General features: G+C 44.7%; 1 protein-coding gene and 1 long non-coding RNA gene across 4 annotated transcripts in view; one reads left to right on the forward strand and one right to left on the reverse strand.

The window, feature by feature from the left end:
* Window positions 1–27,020, forward strand: part of STXBP4 (syntaxin binding protein 4) — a 143,614-nt gene that overhangs the window by 71,408 nt on the left and 45,186 nt on the right. The gene's annotated exons all lie outside the window — the stretch shown is intronic.
* The window catches only part of LOC309526717, a 50,132-nt gene continuing 42,483 nt past the window's right edge, over window positions 19,372–27,020 (reverse strand). The window contains exon 3 of the long non-coding RNA XR_014216875.1: window positions 19,372–20,300. This is a non-coding gene — a long non-coding RNA (uncharacterized lncRNA). The remainder of the gene's footprint in view (window positions 20,301–27,020) is intronic.

Genomic DNA, 27,020 nt, shown 5'->3' on the forward strand with positions numbered 1-27,020 from the left:
TGAACTAGAGGGCATGGTCATGCTGCCCAGAACCAGGCATCTCATTTGCAGATGAGGACAGCCCCACCCCAATAGAGCTCACACTTGTAAGTCCAACATTCCCCCAAGGCAAGAGAGTCTAACAAGTGAGTCACCCCATGTCGTCGTTAAAAGTTTGGCAGGGGCGTGGAGAAACTTGTTGGGACACTTTGGTTACTTCTTCCCAGTTCTAAACTACCATATTTTTTGCTCTATAAGATGCACCAGGAACCTAGTTTTTGGAGGAGAAAAACAAGGAAAAAAATATTTTGAATCCCAGAAGCCAGAACAGCAAGAGGGATCGCTGCGCAGTGATCCCTCTTGCTGTTCTGGCTTCTGGGGAAAGCCCCCAAGAGCCACGCTCCCTTTAAAGAGCGCACGGAGCGTATGTGCAGCTCTTGGGGGCTTTTCCCCGAGGAGGGAAAAGGGACTGACGGGCTGCCCTTCTCCCTCCTCGGGGAAAAGCCCCCAAGAGCCACACACACACTCCACACGGCTCTTTAAAGGGAGTGCTGAGCAGAGCCTCCCACCTGCATTCGCTCCATAAGACGCACACACATTTCCCCTTACTTTTTTAGGAGGGAAAAATGCATCTTATGGAGCGAAAAATACGGTACTTGCCCTGCTCCTGAATTTCTGTATCGTGACTCCATAGTGTGTCAGTTGCCGAGCCTGTGCCATTACTTTCCTTAACAAAGGTCTCTTTCTTATGCGACAGGCAAGAGGCTCTATCTGTGTGTTTTGGGTGGAAACCAAGGCACAACCTGGTTGTGGCCTGTCCAGATATTTTTGGACTTCAGCTCCCAACATTGGCTGTGCTGATGGGAGCTGGGAATTTAGCAACATCTCGGTGGCCATAGGTTGCCAACCCCTGTTCTACAGAGGGAGGGGAAAGTGAAGCATGACGAATTAATATTTCTCTGAAAAACAAAGCAACGGTGCACACAATTTTAATGAACTGTACACTTAGCAATAAACATTTTACTTAGCAGGTGCCTAAAATAAAATATCATTTGCTGTCCAACTCTTCTGCTAGCTGATGCCATCTTTGTGCTGGCAGTTAGGAAGGCAACAGGCATAGATTGCAATGGCTTAAAAATAATATTTTTTTAAAGCCATATTTTTTTAAAGCCTGCTTCAGGGGGGAAAAGCTTCCACCCTCCCAAAATCTGAGTTTTTCAACTAAAACATGGAAACTGAGGAACACTGGCAAATGTTGGTTGAAGGTATTTCGATGGAATGAAATCACTTATTGTTACCTTTAATGTCTCTTTAACATGTTTCCCCTACAATTTAGCTGTTACGGATGTTGTTCTGAGAAGTGTGGCCCATTCTTGGTTCTAGCTGTTCACGAGTCGCTCAGCATTTGAGGCAGCTGTAGTGGCAGCATTTCTGGAGAGAGAAGTGTATAATTTGCCTTTTCAATTAGCTCCTCCCCCCCAACCAATCTTTGCTAAAGTCATAATAGTAATTATCTGTTCGCTTTAAGTTGGGAGAGAATCGCTAATTGCACTCATATTCTAGAGTCAACTGAGAGAAATAATAGTTGACCTCGATTATGCAAGCAGGATGAGTTTTCCAACTTGCTGAAGGACATATGCAATAGCAAAAGGTTTACAGGAGACTGATAATTCTGCCAAAAAAGGTAAATTCTATATAATACAATCCCTTTAAAAACTTGGTTAAAGCAAGATGCAGGCTAACTGGTACTTCCATAAGAAAAAATACAGTGGTGCCTCGCAAGACGAAAAGAATCCGTTCTGTGATTCTCTTCGTCTAGCAGTTTTTTCGTCTTGCGAAGCAAGCCCATTGACGGATTAGCGGATTAGCGCTATTAGCGGCTATTAGTGGCTATTAGCGGCTTTTAGCGGCTTATCTGCTGATCGGATCAGCTGATTAGCGGCTTAGAAAAAGGGGGGGAGGGGAAAAAACCGCAGGAACTCGCAAGACATTGTCGTCTTGCGAAGCAAGCCCATAGGAAATTCGTTTTGTGAAGCACCTCCAAAACGGAAAACTCTTTCGTCTAGCGAGTTTTCCGTCTTGCGAGGCATTCTTCTTGCGGGGCACCACTGTAGCTGAATATTTCTTAATGCAGTGGTACCTTGGTTCTCAAACACCTTGGAAGTCAAACAACTTGGAACCCAAACACAGCAAACCCGGAAAAGTGTTCCGATTTGTGAACCTTTTTCGGAAGCCGAACGTGCTTTGTTTTGAGTGTTACACTTCCGATTTGAGTGCCACACTTATGTTTTGAGTGTTACACTGAGGTCTGTCTGTTCTTGCTAATTATTTTGCATTTTTGTGGCTCTTTTTTGTTGTTTCTGTGACTGTGTGGAACACAGTTCAGCTACTGATTGATTGATTGATTGTGTGACTGCAGAACATTATTTATTGCTTTCATTTTATGGATCAGTGGTCTCGTTAGATAGTAAAATTCATGTTAAATTGCTGTTTTAGGGTTTGTTTTTAAAAGTCTGGAACGGATTAATCCATTTTGCATTACTTTCTATGGGGAAGCGTGCCTTGGTTTTGGAACGCTTTGGTTTTGGAACGGACTTCCGGAATGGATTACGTTTGAGAACCAAGGTACCACTGTATTGTAGTCACTTTAGGCCAGATTCTTATGTCCCTTTTCAACATGGCAAAGTCGTGATTGCTAGGTGACTGTTACTTAGTCTTTGTGTGATGTCCCAAGATCTAGACACCAGTTTTCATGGTTCTACCACCACAGATAATTTTTAATGAGTCCAGAAGCTCCCAGAAAGAGCCCAAGTCCTTTGAATCTGCTTTGAAGAACACCTTGATTCTCTCTAAAGTGGTTCACTTCACCTTGGGATTAATCCGAACCAAATACGCACCACCGCAGTAAAATGCACTCAAGTTAAATCTGGAATGTGATGCCTGCAGAAACCTCTGTAGCTGTGGTGTTGGAAAAGGAGATGGACTCTACAACGTTCTGAGTCCTTGCAGATTTAGCTGTGCATGCAGATTCAATGCACTCCAAAGCCTCAATAGCTAATATGATGGATCATAAGGGAAAATACACTCCCTCAAGACTGCGTAAAGCTTCAGTTATCAGAGATTCTGGAAGAATATGATGTTTACACAATATTCAGTGCACCTTTTGTTTTCGTTGTGACCTTGCTGAAATTTTCAACGTCACTAGCAGCTGGGTGGAAGAAAGCTGCAAAAGCTTTTACAATACAACGGCAAGGCCAGGAAATTTGCTTTGAAACATCCGCTGGCAAAATTGTTGAAAGGCTGATGTCTTAAACTCAAGAATAGGAAGTGAATAGCGTGGCTGCTAACTTTCAATGCCAGAGTGGCTAACAGGGGAAATAATATACCTTCTTCCCTGGATAAAATCCAACCCTAACTCATTACGATCCATACTCAGAATATTACATCATGAAATTAAGACAGCCATGATTCAACAGATGTATTTTCATATGAGACTGATGGGAAGATAGAGTGGTACCTCTGGTTGTGGACTTAATCCGTTTTGGGGTGTTGTTTGCACCCTGAAAAGCCCACAACTAGAGCACCTCTTCTGCGCATGTGCGTGGCGTGATCGAGCGCTTCTGTGCATGCATGAAGCGCGCAGATTGCTTCTGCGCATGCCGAACCCAGAAGTAAACACTTCTGGGTTTACCGTGTTAGTAAGCTGAAAGTCCGTAATGAGAGCGTAACGCAACTAGAGGTACCACTGTACCAGTATTGGCCCCCTACACTCATAAATAGCATCCCTGCATATAAAAAGTAGAGGATAATTTGCCCAGCCTACTCCGAAATCCTGATCCCTGAAAGGCGATGCTGCACTGAAACCATGTCATAAGGCTTTGAGGTGAGCTCTTGGTACTCTTCCTGAAGGAGCGTCTCCACCCCCACCGTTGTGCCCGGACGCTGAGGTCCAGCGCCGAGGGCCTTCTGGCGGTTCCCTCATTGCGAGAAGCAAAGCTACAGGGAACCAGGCAGAGGGCCTTCTCGGTAGTGGCACCCGCCCTGTGGAACACCCTTCCACCAGATGTCAAAGCGATAAACAACTACCTGACATTCTGAAGACATCTTAAGGCAGCCCTGTTCAGGGAAGTTTTTAATGTGTGCTATTTTAGGGTATTTTTGGTTTCTGTGGAAGCTGCCCAGAGTGGCTGGGGAAACCCAGCCAGATGGGCGGGGTTCAAATAATAAATTATTATTATTATTATTATTATTATTATTATTATTATTATTATTCCATGGCTCCAAATCTGGAGATCTATCCTAAGGCACCAAGCACTCTTCTATATTTGTGGATTTGGCTCTTCCCTCTATATAGCTTGCTCCCTGTGTAAGTTGTGACGGAAGGGAAAACTAAAGGTGTGTTCACACAATCACAGTTTTCATGCAAGTTGTTTCCTTGCAGTCTCTTCCCAGTGGTCATATGCCCCATAATTTATTTAAATATAATAATCCTGCACTGCCATGACTAGGCAACCAAACGGAACTCATTGATAAAACCAGGCTCCGTGTGAATTTTCATTGTGGGGTGTCAGAAGAAAGACACCTTAAATTGGAAAATAACAATGTATAAATTCACCCTAGACACTTTCTCATTAGGACGGCCATCTGAACAGCTTGCTAAACACGTTCTGTGTTCAGAACGGATTGTCAGGCGCTGACTCGATTCGTTTTCTAGGCAGGAAGCAAAATATAATGGGAGTTATAATACCTTTCAGTAACAGCGCTTTCTGGACATATTCCTGTAATTTTCTTATCCTTCAGAATTACTATAATTTAATCTTAGGTTTAGGTTCAGTGTAGATTATCATGCGGTACTAAAACAAGTATGTGAACTTTGAAGGTGCTGAATACACCAGGTAGCTCATTTGGTTAGAGCACGGTGCTGATATTGCCAGGGTTGCAGGTACGATCCCCTTACAGGACATCTGCATATTCCTGCAATGTGTGGGGTTGGACTAGATGATCCTCAGGGTCCCTTCCAACTCTGTGATTCTATGTGACTGCCTCCTTGAGGGCTAGGGCGGTCCCTGCTGTCCTAAAGGCAGCAGTGGTCAAACCTCTGTTGAAGAAGGCAAATGCATGGTTCCTTTAGTGTGAAAAAATTGCTGCCCTGTCTCTGTTTTGGGGCAGGACGGTGGAGCGAGTGGTGGCTGGACAACTCCAGGCAGTGTTGGGTGATGCGCAAATTTGTCAATAGACAATGGATGGGAAGAACACTGCCCTACCAGATTCCCTAGACCTCTCAGTAACATTCAGTATTTTTATTTATTGAATTTTCTATACAGTGGTACCTCGGGTTAAGACCTTAATTCATTCTGGAGCTCTGTTCTAAACCTGAAACTGTTCTTAACCTGAGGTACCACTTTAGCTAATGGGGCCTTCTGCTGCCGCCTCGCGATTTCTGTTCTCATCCTGAAGCAAAGTTCTTAACCCGAGGTACTATTTCTGGGTTAGCGGAGTCTGTAACCTGAAGCGTATGTAACCTGAAGTGTCTGTAACCCGAGGTACCACTGTACCATCCTACACCCAGAGGTTTCAGGGTGGTTCACAGAAAAGATCACAATATATAAAATCAAAATAAATACAATAACCCAATAGCTAAAGGTAAAGGGACCCCTGACCGTTAGGTCCAGTCGCGGACGACTCTGGGGTTGTGGCGCTCATCTTGCTTTATTGGTCGAGGGAGCCGGTGTACAACTTCTGAGTCATGTGGTCAGCATGACTAAGCCGCTTCTGGCAAACCTGAGCAGCACGCAGAAACTCTGTTTACCTTCCCGCCAGAGCGGTACCTTTTTATCTACTTGAACTTTGACATGCTTTTGAACTGCTAGGTTGGCAGGAGCTGGGACCGAGCAATGGGAGCTCACCCGTTGCGGGGATTCGAACCACCGACCTTCTGATCGGCAGGCCCTAGGCTCTGTGGTTTAGACCACAGCGTCACCCACGTCCCAGAACAACCCAATAACACCCCCCAAAAAGAGACACATTTTTAAAGTGTATAGGACGTTGATCAGGTCAACCAAAGGCCTGGTTAAAAAGGAACGTTTTTGCCTGGTGCCTAAAGGTGTATAATGAAGGTGCCAGGCAAACTTTGCTGGGGAGAGCATTCCACAGATAGGAGCCACTGCAGAGAAGGCCCCGTTCTCATGTTGCCACCCTCTGGGCCTCTCAAGGAGGAGGCACACGAAGGAGGGCCTCAGAAGATGATCTCAGGGTCCAGGTAGCTTGATATGGAAAGAGGCTGTTCTTGAGGTATTGCAGTCCTGAGCCGTTTCATGCTTTATAGGTCAAAACCGTCACTTTGAATTGGGCCCAGAAACTAATTGGTAGCCATTGCAGTTGGACCAGGATCGGTGTAATATGCTCAAACCACCTTGCTCCGATGAGGGACCTGGCTGCTCAGTTCTGCACTGGCATCAATGGTGGTATCATCTGGATCGGCTATCTGTGTTAGCTTTAGGAGACATGTTGCTATGGTTTCTACAGTTCAGATGGGGGAATGTTTCAAAAGGTGGTGCTAGGGGGCTTCTGTTCCATCTCATTGCCAGGGTGGAAGAATCTGGTGTGCATCCACTCAGCTGTGTTAGATCTCGTGATGTCTAATCCGCGAACATGACCTTTCTTGTCCCTTCAGGGTTCTGATGCATGTCTCATCCACTCAAGCTATATGGCAAAGTCCATGCTGATCCTATGGTAGTCTGTACGTCAGACCTGTGCTGCGTGAGATATTATGGAGTTAGCACAAGTGCCATAGCTAATAATAGAAACCTGATCTCTTTTCCGTGCATTGCTTTCTGCATTCTTGCAAGAAACTCACAGGTAGATTTGTCCTTATGTGCTGCTGGTTCCAAAAAAGGGAAAGGTAAAGGACCCCTGGATGGTTAAGTGCGGTAAAAAGCAAATATGGGGTTGCAGCACTCATCTCGCTTTCAGGCCGAGGGAGCCGTTGTTAGACCACAGTGCCACCTTCTCACCTAAAAGCAGAGTTATCAGACTGAAGTGCGGGTGGCGCTGTGGTCTAAACCACTGAACCACTTGGGCTTGCTGATCAGAAGGTTGGTGGTTCAAATTCCTGCAACAGGGTGAGCTCCCATTGCTCTGTCCCAGCTGCTGTCAACCTCACAGTTCGAAAGCACGCCAGCGCAAGTAGATAAATAGGTACCGCTGCAGCAGGAAGGTAAACAGCATTTCTGTGCGCTCTGGCTTCCATCACGGTGTCCCGTTGCACCAGAAACGGTTTAGTCATTCTGGCCACATGACCTGGAAAGCTTTCTGTGGACAAACACTGGCTCCCTCGGCCTGAAGCGAGACGTGCACCGCAACCCCATAGTCGCCTTTGACTAGATTTAACCGTCCAGGAGTCCTTTACCTTACCTGCAGGTTACAGCATTGGGTCTCAGCAGATGGTCTGCAATTCATAATACGATTTCAAGGCAAGAAGGTGATTTTCAGGGGTTATGCCAATGTAAATCCAACTTGGATTGGTACGTTTTCTCAGAGATAAAAAGAAGAAGCTCCTAAAGATAGAATTCTGAATGATTAATTGAAGGAGGCTTCCATCTTCTAAAGCAGTCCCAATGAAAAATGGCTAAGCGTCAATTGAGCGCCTTCTCTTATCAGATATGGGACTTGTTTCCTTATTCTGTGTACACAGGAATATATAAAGAATGTGTTCAAATGTTGCCAGGTTTTCACAACATGTCAGCAAAGCTTGGATCACAGGAGCAGAGATACATTATGACAGGCTAATTTGATTTGATATCACAGCTTCTGATTGCACACATACATACACACACACACACACACACACACACATATATATGCAACATGTTGCATCACTGGAAAACAATAGAGAATTCTATCAGCAGCTCACACTTTTCCATAGTCAATAAAGGTAAAGGGACCCCTGACCATTAGGTCCAGTCGTGACTGACTCTGGGGTTGCGGCTTCTGGGTCATGTGGCCAGCACGATTAAGCCGCTTCTGGCGAACCAGAGCAGCGCATGGAAACGCCGTTTACCTTCCCGCCGGAGCGGTACCTATTTATCTACTTGCACTTTGATGTGCTTTTGAACTGCTAGGTTGGCAGGAGCAGGGACCGAGCAACGGGAGCTTACCCCGTCGCAGGGATTCGAACCGCCGACCTTCTGATCGGCAAGTCCTAGGCTCTGTGGTTTAACCCACAGTGCCAATAGCTCATGACTATTTAGGAACAAAGATTCTTTTTGAGATGAGGAAGGCGATGGAGGGAATGCAGATAGAAATGTTCTGCCACGTTCAATTACTTCCAGCAGGCTGCGCGAGAAGTCATGCAAAAGAAACCTTTAGTCCTAAATGCAGCTGAGGACTAACATCTGGTTGTGTCGACTGTAATAGGTAGGAAAGGGTTAGAAAGCTCTCGGGCCAGAGGGTGGATCCATTTTCTGAACCTGGAAGTTAAAAATAGCTGTGCAGAGAAGGATTTAAAGATTGAGCATCATCCCTCTGGGTTCATTTTGACTTGGGAAACATTCCAAATATATGTAGAAGCTCAGCTGAGCCTGAATCTGAGATTAAAGAATTAAAGCATCCCAAGCTTTTTGCAGAGTGATGGGGGAAATCACCATGAAGCGGAGTTTGTAGTAAAACATCTCGACCTCTAACAGTGCATGTCTATACACATCAGTGTGGAAGTTAGCTCTGTTGAGTTCAATGGGGTATACTTATAAATAAATAATTTTTATTATTTGCAGTATATGCCTCCGATCTGACTGGGTTGCCCCAGCCACTCTGGGCGGCTTCCAGCAAAATAATAAAACACAATAAAACATCAAACATTAAAAACTTCCCCATACAGGGCTACCTTCAGATGTCTTCTAAAAATCACATCATTGTTTATTTCCTTGACATCGAACGGGAGGGCATTCCACAGGGCGGGTGCCACTACCAAGAAGGCCCTCTGCCTGGTTCCCTGTAACTTCGCTTCTCACAGTGAGGGAACTGCCAATTGGCCCTCAGAGCTGGACCTCAGATATAAATCCTATTTATATCCCACCTTTTTCCCAGGTGGGATTCAAGGTGGCTTACACGAATTAAAACACAACAGATAAAATACAAAAAGCTAAAAACATATGAAAGGTAAGCGTCAAACAGTAATCAAACTCTACAGAATTAAAACAGTATGAAAAAAAACCAAATCTATGAAAATACAGATAATAAAAAACCTCAAAGCACTATTAAAGCACTTTCTCTGTATTTTAGCAGTCATTTCCCAGAGACCTGTCAGAATATGAGCCTTCACTTAATGATAGCTGTCAGGGAACTGCCATCGGAGCCAGAGGGAGAGAGAGGGCTCCAGAGGGGTTCCGGAGAGCGTCCCGGGAGGGAGAGAAGCAGCACATCTTCTGGGGAAGGAAATCAGCGTAGCACCAGTGGAGAAGGGGGGCAGATGGGGGAATCGGCAAGGTGGCTCCATGACTCCTTGCCGGGGACCAGCGGGGAGAGCACGGGTCCTCCGCTGCCCACACCCTCCCTGCGCAGAAGGCTTCCGCGCAGGGAGACTAGGCGGAGACGAGGCGTCAAAGAGCTTCTTTGCTGGAAGAAGTTCAAGAAACGCCCACTGACGGATTTTGCCAGCGATTGAGACAGCCACGGGCGAGTGGCTGTCCAGACAGAAAGGGTTCACTCAGGCAACCCAGCAAGGTGTGGCGCCGATTTACGCACGAGCAACCCCTAGAACCATTACAGCACCTAAAAAGTATACAGTCATACCTTGGGTTGAAGTTGCTTCAGGTTGTGCGCTTTCGGGTTGCACTCCGTGGCGACCCAGAAGTAACAGAACGTGTTACTTCCGGGTTTTGCTGCTCGTGCATGCGCAGACGGTCAAAATGGCGTCACGCGCATGCGCGGAAGTGGTGAATTGCGACCTGCGCAGACGCGGGTTGCGTTCGCTTCAGGATGCGAACGGGGCTCTGGAATCTTGTTCATATCTAGAGGTACCACTGTATATTTTTAGGATCCATAAGCGTGTGTAGGATTGCCTGGACAAATTAATCTAGTGTAGAACAGTACAGTGGTGCCTCGCAAGACGAAAAGAATCCGTTCTGTGATTCTCTTCGTCTAGCGGTTTTTTCGTCTTGCAAAGCAAGCCCATTGACGGATTAGCGGATTAGCGCTATTAGCAGCTGCTGATCGGATCAGCTGATAAGCGGCTTAGTGGCTTAGAAAAAGGGGGGAAGGAAAAAAACCAGCAGGAACTCGCAAGACATTGTCGTCTTGCAAAGCAAGCCCATAGGAAATTCGTTTTGCGAAGCACCTCCAAAACGGAAAACTCTTTCGTCTAGCGAGTTTTCCGTCTTGCGAGGCATTCGTCTTGCGGGGCACCACTGTATACAGGATACTAAGCCCTATATCTTTTGAAAGGACAAGCCAGGATCAAGGTGCTACCACAGAGAATCACTCAGTGTTTTTGGGCAGGTTTTCTCGTTAGATTCTCCCTCATTCCAGTAGTTGCTGTTCCACCTTTCCAAGTGAGAGCTCAGCTCAGGTTGAGACATCCCCACTACCTGCTAATGAATTTGATTATTCATCAGCAGAATCTTCTAACACCCTTTGTTTTTGTTGGTCACAACTATCCCAAATACTGACATGGTAAAGCCATTTCCCCTTCCTGTGGAGATGACATTGCTGGCTGGGAGCAAGCCCTCCCCACGCACACTGGGTGGGATAGCCCCTGCGCCATTGGTTGTTCCTCGGCCACGTCATCCTTAGGCCGTCCAATCCAGACGGTCCGGGGGCATGGCCCGGGCTATTTAAACTACCTGCCGCCAAGGACTCACCCCTGTTCTCTCCCTTCTCGGTCAGTTGTCCCGCCCTCCCTCCCTTAAGTAAGGGTCTTTATTTCTTTTTTTATATTCAAAAAATTTATTAATTTTCCAGAAAAAAATTTAAAGCAAACAAACAAATAAACAGACGAGCAAACATACACCTCCAGTGTAATTGAATCGAACTTCATAACATTGTTAGGCGACTTCCTCGTATCCCCCTGGTTGAATTTCGGTGTATATCGTTTTAACGGTTTTCCAAAACCTAGATTCTTAAAAAATTAAACTTAGTCACTTAACATCTTTCTTTCTTAACAATTCAGCTTGAAACGTATTTATTCATCACATTATATATTTTAATCTTAAGCCTATCTGGTATTTGCAAGCTTTCCAACTAATTGGGATGCTCTTTATTTCTTGACCTTGCTATGGACCTCGGTTGCTCGCCTTGGTTGTCCAAGGGGCCTGGTAGGAATTTTTTCCACTTGGCAAATTGGCACCGGCCATTTGGTTTTTCGCCTACCTCGTAGCAAATCGTCACAACTTTGTAAGGTTTGGCAGTTAGGCATTGGAGTATTAGGTTGAAGGGGAGGAGAGGTAGTGGCCATCTCCTACCCTCCTAATTCAAGGGTATTCCATTAAAGGAATCTGGGGTGTGTGGTCTCTGGCTGAAGCCCCACACAGGGGGCAAGGGCCATGGCACGACCCCTAGCGGTGACCCTGGGGTATTTCCTAGTTGATGTGCATCAGCAGGGCTCTCCCTACTGGTATTTAACCCTTCCAAGACTCCTGCAGACAGGCAGGAGTCAGATATAGTTGTGTGGTTTCCAATGCCTAAGCCAATACCACTCACATTCTGTAACCAATAAAAAGTTGTGGCCTTTTTTCACCCATTAACCTAAAATACTGTTTCATGTGTCTTTATTCCAATTCCTAGGCGGGTTTGGGACCTTGCCATGCAAATAGATTTCTTTTGCCCTGATTTAAAATTATGCTTATAAAATTGTACATGGTTCAAGAGCATGTACGTGACTGCCCTGGAGTGGCAAATTGACGGGGGAGCTTTCTGCATTTTTGAGAAAAGCTGTTTTTCATCGCAACCGTGGACAGGTCTGTTAGTCCAGATTGTATTTCCCTAAGGGAAGTATAGACCAATTTTCCGAAGTCTTTCCATATTTCTTTATTGCATAGCCAAACATCAAAAGGACTACAGTGTGTCTCAGAAACATTTTTTCAAAGGCAAAATTATACACATAAACAGATATAAGGAGAATGAATCTACATAGATGAGAATAATTTTGTTGTTTTTCTTGTGGGTGGGTCAAGTGATGCTGGGGGTACATTGTCAGCAATTGTGGAGGCCCATTCTGGATCCACACATCCTTCCACAGTGGGGACCTAGGTTTCCGGTTGGGAGTTGATCACAGAGAGGGTTTGCCAAGTGTGCCTTCCTCTTGGCACTTTTCTCTCTTTCGTCCTGAGTTCGAGTGTCTTCGAAGCCCATGACACCTTTGGTCAAGGCTGTTCTCCAAGTGGAGCACTCACAGGCCAGTGTTTCCCGGTTGTCAGTGTTTATGCTACATTTTTTTTAGGTTTGCCTTGAGAGAGTCTTTAAACCTCTTTCGTTGACCACCAGCATTACGCTTTCCATTTTTAAGTTTGGAATAGAGTAGTTGCTTTGAAGGCATCCGCACAAAATGACCAGTCCAGCGAAGTTGATGCTGAAAAATCATTGCTTCGACACTGGTGATCTTTCCCTGTGTCTGAAAGCTACTCCGCTACGCTCAGGGTGGGCAGATGCAAAAGGAGGACAGAGCTTGTGTGCCTTTAATAGGGCTTACCCACTTGTTCCATGCCTAGAAATCAAGGGTCCCATCAGTTTTGCCTTTGGCTTGCCGCTTCCACCCGCTCTTTAGTGCTAAATCAGAACAAACATGCCTTGGCTCAGATTGTGAACCTCATAAAGCTGCTCAGTAGTTTGTGTGTGTTTAAGAAAACACCCTAATCTTAATAGATTTACCGTACTTTTCTGCCTATAAGACGCCCCCATGTATAAGACACCCCCTGTTTGGGGGGATTCAATTTTAAGAAAAGGGGGGGGAGATGGCTCTGGGTTGTTGATCTTTTTTTGGGGGGGTGCCCAGAATTGTTTGCCTTTCTTGAGGGGGGGGTGCCCAGAGTTGTACAGATTGCCCAGAGTTTTTTTGGGGGGGGTTGCCAAAAATTGCTCACATGCAGCACCGGCGCTGACAATCGCAGGCAGACGACAATAGAGCGCCCACTTGCCACAGCGACAGCCAATCGCCACCATACCCTTCCCCAGCAGAAAACCACTAAGCCGCCTGAGAAAAGCTGTCCACTGACAATTGTGCGCGTCCCAAAACATCAGACGCCAATCGCGGTAGCGACAGGCAATCCACAGCAGTCCTTGCTCCAGAAACCAATCACCAACCCAATTAGAGCAGCATCAGCCAATCCAAAGCAGCCCTTCTAGCAGGGAACAGTCACCCACCAAATCGTCGCTGGCAAGCTCCTACTTGTGGACGTTGCCGTCCCCATTCACTATCCGTGTATAAGACGAGGCACGTTTTTGAACATTAGTAAAGGTAAAGGGACTCATGACCGTTAGGTCCAGTCATGGCCGACTCTGGGGTTGCGGTGCTCATCTCGCTTTATTGGCTGAGGGAGCCGGCGTACAGCTTCCGGGTCATGTGGCCAGCATGACTAAGTCGCTTCTGGCGAACTAGAGCAGCTCACAGAAACGCCGTTTACCTTCCCGCTGGAGTGGTACCTATTTATCTACTTGTACTTTGACGTGCTTTCGAACTGCTAGGTTGGCAGGAGCAGGGACCGAGCAACGGGAGCTCACTCCGTCACGGGGATTCGAACCACCGACCTTCTGGTCAGCAAGTCCTAGGCTCTGTGGTTTAACCCACAGCGCCACCCGCGTCCCCTTTTGAACATTATTTTAGAGTAAAAAAACACCAAACACCTCGTCTTATACATGGAAAAGTACAGTAAATGTCATTGCCCTTGAGGTCTTTATTCTTTTTGAGCCCCTTTAGAATGTGCAGTTGAGGGCTTTGTTTTGCTTTGCTTTGGGAGAAATGCGTTTCCTAAGAAACAGAAAAGCCCGAGGAGATCTGTGAGCTTGCCTGCGTCAGGATCTGTAGTCATCACAGCGTGCTGCTTGAAAGACACAGTAAATTGTTCCTTAAATATTTACGGTTTGCGCAAAAGTTTAAAGAGTGAAGTGAACCGGTGCTTTGCATACCCAGGCAGTATAATGCTTTTTAATCCGAAACCACTTAATGCCCACCTCAGTCTTTTCACCTGGCATTCTGCAGTCTGAATTCCTTAGGCTGAGCCGCGGTTGATTTTTCTTCATTGGCACGGCTCCCATCAGATTGCTTAAACCAGTTTACAGTCAACATAAAGCGGAACAGATACTGTACAGTGGTACCTCGGGTTAAGTACTTAATTCGTTCCGGAGGTCCATTCTTAACCTGAAACTGTTCTTAACCTGAAGCACCATTTTAGCTAATGGGGCCTCCTGCTGCTGCTGCTGCTGCGCCGCCAAAGCACAATTTCTGTTCTCATCCTGAAGCAAAGTTCTTAACCTGAAGCACTATTTCTGGGTTAGCAGAGTCTGTAACCTGAAGCGCATGTAACCTGAGGTACCACTGTACTCGCTTTAAGAAAGAAACGCAAGATGCCATACTATACTATCAGACTTCGGCATAGAGAGAGGAACAAGAACTTTGCTATAGTGTCTGCTGTATAGATAGATGTCTCTGTTTAAAGCCAGATGCTTAAGCCTAAGTGGTCTTTTAGCTGGTTCTTCCATGTGAATCAAAGGAGTAGCACCTCCTGTGGCAGCTGCAAAAGGGTCTCAGCAAAAAAAATTCCCCCACAACGCTTGGAAGACTGTTTCTTCTACTCAGCTCCTGCTTGCACTGGCTTGACCTCTCCTGCACAGACGAGAGATACAAAGAGCTTTTCTCATGGGTGAGTGTGGCAGCAGGTGATGGAGGTGCTTGTGCCCTCCACTGTTTTGTGGCCCCGTCTCTCTTTATGCTGTTTTAGATATAGCAGCCATTTTTTTGCTACATCACACACCCCTTAGCAGGGGTCTTGCATTATGCCCTGTCTCCCACTGCAGCTGTTTTGTGACTGGAGGCCATGGCACTTTCTCCAAGTTCGAAATGTGCCCTCTGTCAAAAAAAAAAAAAGATTGGCAACCTCTGCTGTAGAATAACCTTTCCATGGTAGACTAGGTGCCCCACCATCTCTTAAAACCCAGTTTTGCTTAGGTGTAAATGGTGCATGCACGCACACACACACACACACACATTTTATATTAAAAAAAATTAAGTAGCACCTTAGAGACCAACTAAGTTTGTTTTTTGTATAAGCTTTCATGTGTATGCACACTTCTTCACACACATTTTATTTCTCCTTTTCTGTATTTTGAATCTTAAGGTAAAGATAAATGGACCCCTGACCATTAGGTCCAGTTGTGGCCGACTCTGGGGTTGCAGCGCTCATCTCGCTTTATTGGCCGAGGGAGCTGGCGTCCAGCTTCCGGGTCATGTGGCCAGCATGACTAAGCCGCTTCTGGCGAACCAGAGCAGCGCACGGAAACACTGTTTACCTTCCTGCCAGAGCGGTACCCATTTATCTACTTGCACTGGTATGCTTTTGAACTGCTAGGTTGGCAGGAGCAGGGACCGAGGAACGGGAGCTCACCCCGTCACAGGGATTCAAACCGCCGACCTTCTGATCAGCAAGTCCTAGGCTCTGTGGTTTAACCCACAGCACCACCCACGTCCCATTTTGAATCTTAGCCACTTGTAAAAACCATGCCTCCTTTCTTTCACTGCCTGCCTTTGAGGACATTTAGAGTTCTCCGTGAATGCTCAGAGTGTGAGAATTTGAAAGAGAATTGGACAGACACACCAGGCTAGCTTCTTACTGCCAGTGCTTAAAATTGCTATTGCAGGGGCGCACACTTGCAAGAGGCTTCCGCTATTTTCATCTGTCTTCATGTATTGTAGACTCTCCATGTGAACCAGATCTTTGTTTGAATCAAGTCAATCTCCTGTTTGCTACACTGAATGTTTACAGCAGTCATTACTTGCCGTTTGATAGGCCTTTGAAAAGGGGCCTTACTTTTGCTTATGAAACATCACTTTCCCTTCTCTGTAATTTTCACCCCTCCACGCTCCCCACAAGCTACCTTTGGTTTAGTTGGCTGAGCGATTTGAAAAGATAAGATGTTCAAATACGCAGTCCATCACTGAGGATGCAGCATGGTGTGTGTCGTCTTCACAAAAGCAACATTGTGACATTTCTGTATGCAATACAAATGCTTGTGTGTGTGCGTGCGTGTGCGTGCATATGTACACAAGTGCACATAAAACTAGAAACTAAGTTTACAGATTGTGGTCTGTAACCGTAATTTCCAATTGCTTGGGGGGTGATCAGATTGCAAAATATGTCTGTGATCTCTCTGCTCTTTCATTAGACGTGTTCATATGAATGGTGTTTGTGCAGGAATAACCCTTGAACTAAAGGCTGCACACTTACCCATTGTTTCTCACAGTTTCTCCGTTGAGACAAAGTTTTGCATCATGTGTAAAACTGGAACTAATGCATCTCTTGATGGCAACATTAAGTGTCCCTAACCATGTCCTCAAGCAGTGAGCGGTTTAGGAGCAGGGTTTAGTTTCTACAATGTGCTGTTTGATTATAGCAGAGCTTTTTTTCTCTGAGGACTGTTCTTTCTCTTCATCTCCATCTCTCTCTCTCTCTCTCACTCTCTCTCTCTCTATGTGTGTGTTTGTGTGGTTACAAAGCAGCCCCTCACTTACTGTCTTGCCAAGTGCAAAGTGATTCTTTTAGAATGAGATTCAGAAGGTGTTTTTTTAAAAATTTGTTTAATCGTTTTTTCGATACAAACATCAACTGCAAAAGACACATACAACAAAAACCATAATAACAACACAATTTGACAATTCAGATTTGAATACACTGATATACCTATGACTACACCTTTTTAAGCAATATTTTCCCACCTTTCTCTCCTCCCCCTACTTCCCACCACAATCCACTTTATCGCTTAAATATTCGTTCCAGATTTCTTCATATTTATCCATTCTTATTTTGCGTTGACATGTAATTCATTCGTATGTATCTAATTTCTCCATATTATCAATCCATGTGCTCAGTGGAATCTTTTTGCGGCTCTTCCAATTCACCAAAACAAGTTTTTTTGTTTCTAATATAGCACTGTACATCCATATATTTTTTTGACACCTTGAAATCTCCCACGTTTCCGGAATATAATTTAGAATTAAATTCAGTTCCCCTAAATAACAATTTCTTTTTATTACTCTTGCTATAAATATCCTCACCTCACACCAAAATGATCTTATCATCGGGCAGTTAATCAACATATGTACTAAGTTCGCATTTTTACTCCCACATCTCCAGCAGTTGTCTGCACTTGTTATTTTCTTCTGGTATAGTTTTGTTGGAGTCCAGTGGACTCTGAATATTATTTTCTGTTGAATAAATCTTAGTCTTAGATCCATAGAGGCTATTTCTGTTGATTTTATACTTGACTCCCATATATCATTTGTTATCTGTACCCCTAACTCTTCACTCCATTTTTGTCTATCATATTCTAAATCATATTTCTTCTTGTTGAGTAGGGTTTTATAGAGTGGAAGTGTAGAGTTTTTTGTTTTTGTTGCAGAGATTAAATCTTGTAGCAGCATGGGTGTTTCCAATGCTGCTATAGCATCAGGGCCAAACTGCCTTTCCAACATATGTTTCAATTGGTTGTATTGTCATTGTGTTTCACTGGTTAATCCATACTTTACTTGCAAACTCTTATATTCCACAAATTTATAATTTTCATGAATTAATTGATTCAATGTCAAAATACCTTTTTTCACCCAATTTTGCCAAATTCTTACTTGATTTCCAATTTTTAATTTTGGGTTGGCCCATATTGTTAATTTCTCATGCTGATAGGGCTCATCCTTATTATTTTTATTTATACATCCAATTTTTATAGGTGCTTTAATAGTCTCCAGGATAATAGGATATTTCATAAAATTGGAACCGAGTTTAGTCCACCCTACAAGAGGTTCAAAAAAACTATATTCGAGAGTAGCCCAGTTGGGATTCCTGCTAGCTCTCAAATAATTAGTCTTACTCAGCAGGTAAGCCTGGTGATACGATTCCAGATTTGGGAGCCCAAAGCCGCCTTCCTTAGTTGGAAGTTAGAATGAGATTCAGAAGTAATAAAAAAACACAAGTGAGTGAGAAGATTAAAGATTTTATTCTAAACAGCAAGCAATACCATCCAATTTATAGACAGCTAGATAGCTAGCCAGGCCATGTGGCTTGCCTGACTGTCTACATGCAATCATACATTACTGGCTAGATTTAATGTTTCCCTCGATGATAGTAAGAGGAAGATGTTTAGCTCCTCCAGAATCAGAGCGTCTGTAAATGTAGTAAACAGGAACCTGATACTTTGGAGCATATTTTCTTTTCTTTTCTTGTAATTTTGGCATTTATGCCAGAAGACAATTATTAGAGGCCTTACAACTCAACAGGCTCAATTCTGTGCTACCAACGGTTCTGGACCTGCTCTCGGACAGGAATGATCAAATTACTTTAATAGTGGCTGAATTTTTGAGTGCTGTCCGTGTAGAAAGACTGGGCCATTATAAAGAGATTTAGTGGTTCTTAATTGATCAGTGATGTGGTAGTGTTGTATTGTATTGTATTATTTATGCAAATTGATTTTCTGTGGAGTTAAAAATCTGACTAAGACAAGCCTTGTCATGCTGAGCTCGTGTTTTGCACAATTTGTCTGTTTGATAATGTGTGGTTTGCTATGCCTAATAAAGGATATTCGAATACATTACTAGCTAGTGCAGATTATTCATTAGCCACCTTCTTCCACTGCTTCACCTTCTCCAGATAATGTCCAACATCAATGAAAGTACTCATCACGATCTCTTCCTTCCAACAGATTACGACATTATAAGCTGTTCTCAGCCATGAAAGAGCTTAACAAAAGTTCGGGAAAAGGAAGGAACAGGGCGTAGGAAGGAGTTAGATCACTAACTTCTTGAAATACAAATATCTTCTGAATAGACTGTCCATATACAGTGGTGCCTCGCAAGACGAAAAGAATCCGTTCTGTGATTCTCTTCGTCTAGCGGTTTTTTCGTCTTGCGAAGCAAGCCCATTGACGGATTAGCCTATTAGCGCTATTAGCAGCTTTTAGCGGCTTATCTGCTGATCGGATCAGCTGATAAGCGGCTTAGCGGCTTAGAAAAGGGGGGGGGGAGGAAAAAAACCCAGCAGGAACTCGCAAGACATTGTCGTCTTGCGAAGCAAGCCCATAGGAAATTCGTTTTGCGAAGCACCTCCAAAGCGGAAAACTCTTTCGTCTAGCGAGTTTTCCGTCTTGCGAGGCATTCGTCTTGCGGGGCACCACTGTACTTACTTTTTGGGTGTTAAAGTTAGCCCTACTGGCTCAGCCTACCAAATCACCCAGTTTGAGTGATGGCTTCTTACCCATTCTGTCCTTGAAGACCATATCCCTTACTGAAGCTCATCCGACTGCCCACAAGCATGCAATGAATTTCCCTGCTGCTGCCTTCTGAAAGGTCTTCCAAAGATCTAGGGCTTCTTCTGCCAGCTCTCACCGTTCGCTGGCTCAGCTCTGGGTTGTTGTCCTTTATCCTGCCAGTTGCAAACTCCAATCTGCCTCTTAACCCATCTGCCATGAGACATCCTGTTGGCTGGCTCTCCAGCTCCAGTGATGTCAACGTGTTACACTGCAAGCTCCTTGCATTGTGCTGGAGAGCTGTTTGCTCTGCCAGCTCCTTAGCTGCAGGATCAGGACCCCAGCCATCTGTCTCCCAGGCAGCATTTAGGGAGCGCTCTTTAACACCAGCCGGCCAGTGACGCCTGCCCCCACCGTCACTGGTGCTCTGCAGCTTGCTTGTGGGCTGGTTGTTGAATTCCAACGCCACCCAACACCTGTCAGGCTCCTTAAATGAATCCTGTTGATGCCAGCTTTGCGCAGGGTGAAATGCAGTTATCAGCAAGGGGGCAGGGAATAGGAGGGTATCAAACATTTCTGTGCCCACGAAGGCTCTGAGGAACAAGCCACCAATACTCCCACCCCCATGATGAGCGCTAGAAGCATATGAACAGCTGATATAGCCGAGTGTTATAAATAAGAAACAGATACAACCTGTCCAAGAGAAATGTGAAATGCTAAGTGAGGAATTCTTGTAACAAAACAACAACAACAGCAGCTATGGATTCCAGACTGGCTATTTTCTGGGCCCCGTTTTCTTAACACCTTCTGTTCCTCTTCAACCACTTTTTCGAGCTTCTGATCCACTCCTCATGGTAGTCAGTGGCGTCAAACTCCCAGCTGTCCTGTTTAATTTTTTAAAATAATAATATGTTTTATTTTTATTTTTCCAGTAAAATTTGTTCATCAACAGTTATCTTCCAGTTCAACAAGACTAGCGGCTTCCTGCTCACCCAACATCGATGTTTATAACCCAGTCGCATAAAATTACATTTTAATGTTCCGTCTTATCTAATTTCATCCTCTTTAACACGTTTCTTAATATATTCTGCTATTTTCTTGCACTTCAAACTCCACTGTGGTCTTCACATATGGGAAGTAGCTTTTTAAATACTCTAGAAAGGGCTTCCAGTCTTCTTTAAAGGATTCTAAATTTGTGTCTCTTAGTGCCATCAGTTTTGACATCTCTGCTTCTTCCAAGATTTTCATCAACCATTCTTCTTTTGAGGGCGTTCTCTCCTCCTTCCATTTCTGTGCATAGAGGATCCTTGCTTGCTGTACGAAATTCTCTGTCTTGTTTCCTAATGGGTACCTCAGGGTCACCTTGCCAACAAAGGTCCGTATAGTTAAAGCTATGGTTTTCCCAGTAGTGATGTATGGAAGTGAGAGCTGGACCATAAAGAAGGCTGATTGCCAAAGAATTGATGCTTTTGAATTATGGTGCTGGAGGAGACTCTTGAGAGTCCCATGGACTGCAAGAAGATCAAACCTATCCATTCTGAAGGAAATCAGCCCTGAGTGCTCACTGGAAGGACAGATCGTGAAGCTGAGACTCCAATACTTTGGCCACCTCATGAGAAGAGAAGACTCCCTGGAAAAGACCCTGATGTTGGGAAAGATGGAGGGCACAAGGAGAAGAGGACGACAGAGGACGAGATGGTTGGACAGTGTTCTTGAAGCTACCAGCATGGGTTTGACCAAACTGCGGGAGGCTGTGGAAGACAGGAGTGCCTGGCGTGCTCTGGTCCATGGGGTCATGAAGAGTCGGACATGACTAAATGACTAAACAACAACAACACATCAGGTACACGACAGCTGGAACGGGGGTACCAGCATCTACCACAAGCAAAGTCCTGATGGCTCTTGGAGTAGCAGGTCATGCCATAAGAACATCACTTGAGACTTGCTGGATTGGCCAAAGGCCAGTCTGGTCCAGCCTCCTTTTCTCATGATGGCTAACCCGATGCTTCTGGGAAGCCTGCAATCAGGACCGAGTGCAACAGCATCCCCCTTCTTGTTATTCCCAGCAACTGCCATTCAGAAGCACACATTGAAGGGTAGAACATCATCATCATGGCTAAGTTATCATTGGTGGCCTTATGCTTCATGGATTTGTCTTTTTAAAGTAGACTGGAATGTACAGCCTTTTGAGCAGTATTGTCCTAAGCCTTTTTGAAGCAATACTACTTTGAAGGTGATTGATTCCCTCGCCACTCACTCAGTATTAGGGTCTGGTAGAGTAGCATCAGCCTCTCTTGTATGTTTGGACTTTGGGTCCTGTCCCCGTCCGTCCCCCCCCCCCCGGGAGATCAGTATAGCAACAATCCAACAGAAGGGAAGTTCTGGCACTTTCCTCACTGCAAAAATGAAGCTACAGGGAACCAGGCAGAGGGCCTTCTCAGTGGTGGCGCCCACCCTGTGGAATGCCCTCCCATCAGATGTCAAGGAAATAAACAACTACCTGACTTTTAGAAGACATCCGAAGGCAGTCTTGTATAGTGAAGCTTAATATTTTATTATGTTTTTATATGTGTTGGAAGCCACCCAGAGTGGCTGGGGCAACCCAGTCAGATGGGCGGAGTAGCTGGGGCAATTTAGACACGATACAAAACAAGTCAAACAAACTTTTACAATTAGATTAAATAAAAGTGGCAATGTGTTCTTTATTTGCTATGAAGTATTTATTATACTTCGATACTATAAGGTTTACTTAGATTTGCTGTAATAAGGGTATATCTTTAAATGACAGAGGTTTGCATTAGGCTTGTTGATGAAACTTAGTTCCTAAACCTATTTAACTTAATAGCCAGTTACCCCTAGCCTCTCTTTCCCAGTCAATCCCACCAACAGATACAGAGGACTTCAGCTGGTTTCCTTTGAGCCAGACTTGCAGGCAGTTCTCACTCTGGTCAGCCCCCAGGAGATCCTTGATGAATTCTCACTGGTGCAAGATTCAGATGTGTGTGTAGTTTTACGGTCCTAGAAAGTGGGAGGGATCCCCTAAAGCTAGATATTTGTATCAACAATGGTTAGGTGCTTCTGTGCTGTACTGATGCAGTATCCATCTTTAGATTTAAGTTCTGTAGCAAGGGGGGGGGAATTAATCGTAAGTGAAAACTCACACTTTGCTCATTTATATGCAAAGCACACAGAAACACGTCACCATGTAGCAGCAAGTAAAACGGACGGGTTTCAGATGGGAATCAGGACCCTCGAGCTCAGGAAATGTGGGTGGCGTTGAATTTCTGCCTTGAATTGAAAGGGATAATGTTATTTATAAAACCGCCTTCGCCACCCACGGCCATGCTCTGTGCAGCATAATAGCAAACAATGTACAGGCGGCACAAACAAAACGCAGTACACAAGTAACCCATCAGGGAGAACGAGAAAGAAGAGGCCATTTTTGCTCAGCTGCCGTACGGAACGCAGTGGCAGGACAATGTAGAGATAGAAATGGAATCCCTTTCCCCACCCCTCCTCTCTCCTTGGTTCTTGAGATCTTACGTTTTTATATATTGTGTATATTATTATGTCACGGGTGGCCGTCTCAGGGCATCCTTGCTGGCACATGGGAGAACGGGATAAGGCTCTTGTTATGTACTGAAGTTCTCACCCTGGGCCAACAGGGGGATACTGTAGATAGTGATGCAAATAAGGGATCGAAAGTGGCGTTCAGTGATTGGATAGTTTTAGAAAATTGTTACAGTTACATTGTACTGGAGCTGTATATAAGCAGGCTGACTGAACCCTTCAGTTCAGTCTCTGTCCTGGCTTGTGAATAAACAAGAGCTGTTTGAAGAATCGCTGTGTCGTCTGATATGTTCACCCACAACTTAACAGCTCTGCCGGTGCCCATAGCCTTTGGAGACTTTGCATATGGAAAGCAAAGCTTGGCAGCATTCAAGGTTGGGGATCCCAGTGCTGTCAGCTAACGGAGGGGTGTGCAGGCCACAGTTTCCAGGCCTTCTTCACCAGCCCCCAAGGCCACACACCAGTAACAGTATGAGGCTACCTGAGGATGTGCATGCACGATCGGCACTCTAGAAATTGCAACAATGATCAGCTTGCGCTGCTCGCATCTCAGTATTACCCCAGGGATTTCTGGTGTGGTACCACGGATTCCTACATCTTCATTCATTTTAGGTCTGTGAGCAATATAAGCATGACGGCAACAGGACACCTGGATCTCCAGATGTAAGGAAGATTTCTTTCCTTGTTTTGCCAGGTTAGGATTGTGTCTGGCACAGCTTTTGGCATTGCACAGAAGGGCTGCATGAATCCAGTGATATGTGGAGCTTCTGGGACCAGCTGATGGAAGAGTTCTTGTCTCATCCCCAGCAACTTTCATTATTATTATTATTATTATTATTCCTATTTATTATTACTATTTATACCCCAACCATCTGGCTGGGTTTCCCCAGCCACTCTGAGCAGCTCCCAACAGAATATCAAAATAAAACATCAAACATTCAAAACTTCCCTAAAGAGGGTTGCCTTCAGATGTCTTCTAAAGGTTGTGTAGTTCTTTATCTCCCTGACATCTGGTGGGAGGGCGTTCCACAGGGTGGGCGCCACTACTGAGAAGGCCCTCTGCCTGGTTCCCTGTAACCTCACTTCTCGCAGGAAGGGAACCGCCAGAAGGCCTTTGGCTTTCTCACACTCTGACTGGTTTGAATTTGAACATGTTGCTCTTGCTGCTTCGGCACCAGCAGCTTTGGAGAAAGATGATGCTATTTTGCATTGCCGAATTCAACAATACTCGCTGACATAATGTTCACATAGTTGATGGGAGGAATCAGGGCCGATTTATACATTCACCTGGCCAAGAAGCATAGCTATATAGTGTAAAATCATGGGAAACCAAAGAAGTACAAAGCATTAAAACTGCCATTGTCAGTCGACCATTAAAATTCTTGGGAAATAAAAATTTTAAAAGGCTTTGACCTGTCACGTAAATTATGAAAGCATTGCTGTCTGAAGAGGGTGCTCAATGCTCAGGACATCACCACTGAAAAGACCTTCTCCCTGATCACCACCACATGCATAACCTCTGAAGGCAGGGGCACCTGGAAGATGACACCTAGCACAGGTCATACCTTCCAGGCAAATTCACATGGGACAACACAGCCTTTTAAGATGGTCTTCTGTCAGTCTCCATCCTAGTCAGCATGTTAACCATCCCAGAATATCAAGGTCTTTTATCTACACTGAGGTCCACCTCCAAAGGCCTTCTGGAGGTTCTCTCACTGTGAGAAGTGAAGGTAAAGGGAACCAGGCAGAGGACCTTCTCGGCAGTGGCGCCCTCCCTGTGGAACGCCCTCCCATCAGAAATAAGGAAAGGAAATAAACAACTATCTGACTTTTAGAAGACATCAGAAGGAAGCCCTGAATAGGGAAGTTTTTTATGTTTGGTGTTTTATTATGTTTTTATATGTGTTGGAAGCCACCCAGAGTAGCTAGGACAACCCACCCAGCTGGGCGGGGTATGTTGTTGTTGTTGTTGTTGTTGTTGTTGTTGTTGTTGTTGTTGTTGTTAATCTTCATTAACTTAAACTAGTTTCTACAGCCTTTAGAAATATAGGCAGAACTGCACAAAATACTAAATTGATCCTGTTTGTTTGTTTGTTTGTTTGTTTGTTTTGGGGGGAGCTTCAGCTGATGGCATGAAACTTCTTTACACTGGCCTTTGAAAAATTTGTTAACACGTGCATGGGTTGCATTGTCAAGCAAGGAAGTTGTATGTGATTTCCCCCTGTTAGTTTTCGGTATGCAGACTTTGGAAAAAGGGCACCTACTAAATAAGTAAAGCTTGCTGGTTTAAACATTAATGTTCTGGTAAGGGGCCCACTAGGGGGCGCATTGGAAGATGGCTGACAATAACATCTCTCCGACCCACACGAGGTAATTTGGAGGCTATGACGGGGTAATTAGCCTCCTTAAACCCCCCCCAGGATTGTGGGGGGGACGGCCCTTGCCTGCTGTGCCCTATACCACCCCCGAATTTGTGGGGGTGGGGGCACTAGGCACAAAGCCCTCCTGTGGGATTTCGGCACTCCTGAACGCCGTCCCTGATTCGCGCCACTAGATGCAGAACTTCAAAGGAAACAATTTGGATTAAAGGAATGCACATATTTCAAGAAAGAAGGGGGAGTAAAGACTGCTAACAGAAGAGATCTCTGACAAAACAAGATAAGAATAAAACATGAGAAGATACGCCAAGACAAGGTACGGCAAATGACTGATGGGGGAGGGGGAAAAAACTCTCCCTTCTTTCCCTATGTGATTAAACAAGAATCCCCTCCCCTCATGAGTCAGAAATATCGTTTTAAGTACTTAAGCTGTGGATTTAAGGCTGTGTGGAGATAAACTTTCGAACCAAAGCACATTTTAAGAAGAGCGTGGAATGTGTAAGAGCTTTGGAATGACGCAGTTAAAAATGCCGTCGCCATATTGGGAAGTTCTGTCGGAGGTCTTGAGTCTGGGAGGAGAAAGAGAGAAATAGAGCTGTTTATATACTGTGAGTTAAACTCCTCAGTGGGACTTAAGAGCGACAGTTTTACGAGACTATGATGGAAAGAGTGATGTTATGTATGAAGGAGACGTTATATGGAAACCATCTCGATTTGAGGATTGGAAGAACGGAAAATTCACACAGGACTATTATTACTATTGGTGTTTATCGGCTTAAGGAGACTATCAGAAGAGATCATAAAGAAAAAAGAGAAAATATATGAACAAGATGTGATGTGGAAACAGCAAGATAAGATGGGATAGAACTATGAACTTTGTTTGGACTGATTTGGACTGATTGGGACATTAACGCAGCAGCAAGAAGATGATCAGAATCCCCCTTCGGATCTTGAAATACGGGTCCCCCCAACAAAATTTAAAATTCGGCTTTGTAATTCGGAATTTATGTGATATGATTTAATTTGATGTGATTGGCCAGTTAATAAAAATTATTTTAAAAATAAAAATAAACATTAATGTTCTGGTAATCTCCTGCCCTTTAAATTGTGCTCAGACCAAATAGGAATCTCTCAAAATAACTCTTAGCAGTTATCTCCCAGCTTTTCTGAGCAAGAATTAGTGGTGGGGAAGAAATTCAGTTCCATTTGTCTCCAAAGGCTAACCTATCTGATTCACACTTTGCAAAACTGTATTTGAACCAAAACAGTCATCCATTGCAATTTGCACTTTCCTACATTTTCTAATGCAGTGCTCCAGTCTGCTACAAAACTGCATATACTAGGGTAAAGTAAACAGTGGTGCCTCGCAAGACGAAAAGAATCCGTTCTGTGATTCTCTTCGTCTAGCGGTTTTTTCGTCTTGCGAAGCAAGCCCATTGACGGATTAGCGCTATTAGCGGCTTTTAGCGGCTTTTAGCGGCTTATCTGCTGATCGGATCAGCTGATAAGCGGCTTAGCGGCTTAGAAAGGGGGGGGAGGGAAAAAAACCAGCAGGAACTCGCAATACATTGTCGTCTTGCGAAGCAAGCCCATAGGAAATTCGTTTTGCAAAGCACCTCCAAAACGGAAAACCCTTTCGTCTAGCGGGTTTTCCGT

Source organism: Podarcis vaucheri (assembly GCF_965113315.1).
Source record: "Podarcis vaucheri genome assembly, chromosome: 2".
NCBI lineage: Eukaryota > Metazoa > Chordata > Lepidosauria > Squamata > Lacertidae > Podarcis > Podarcis vaucheri.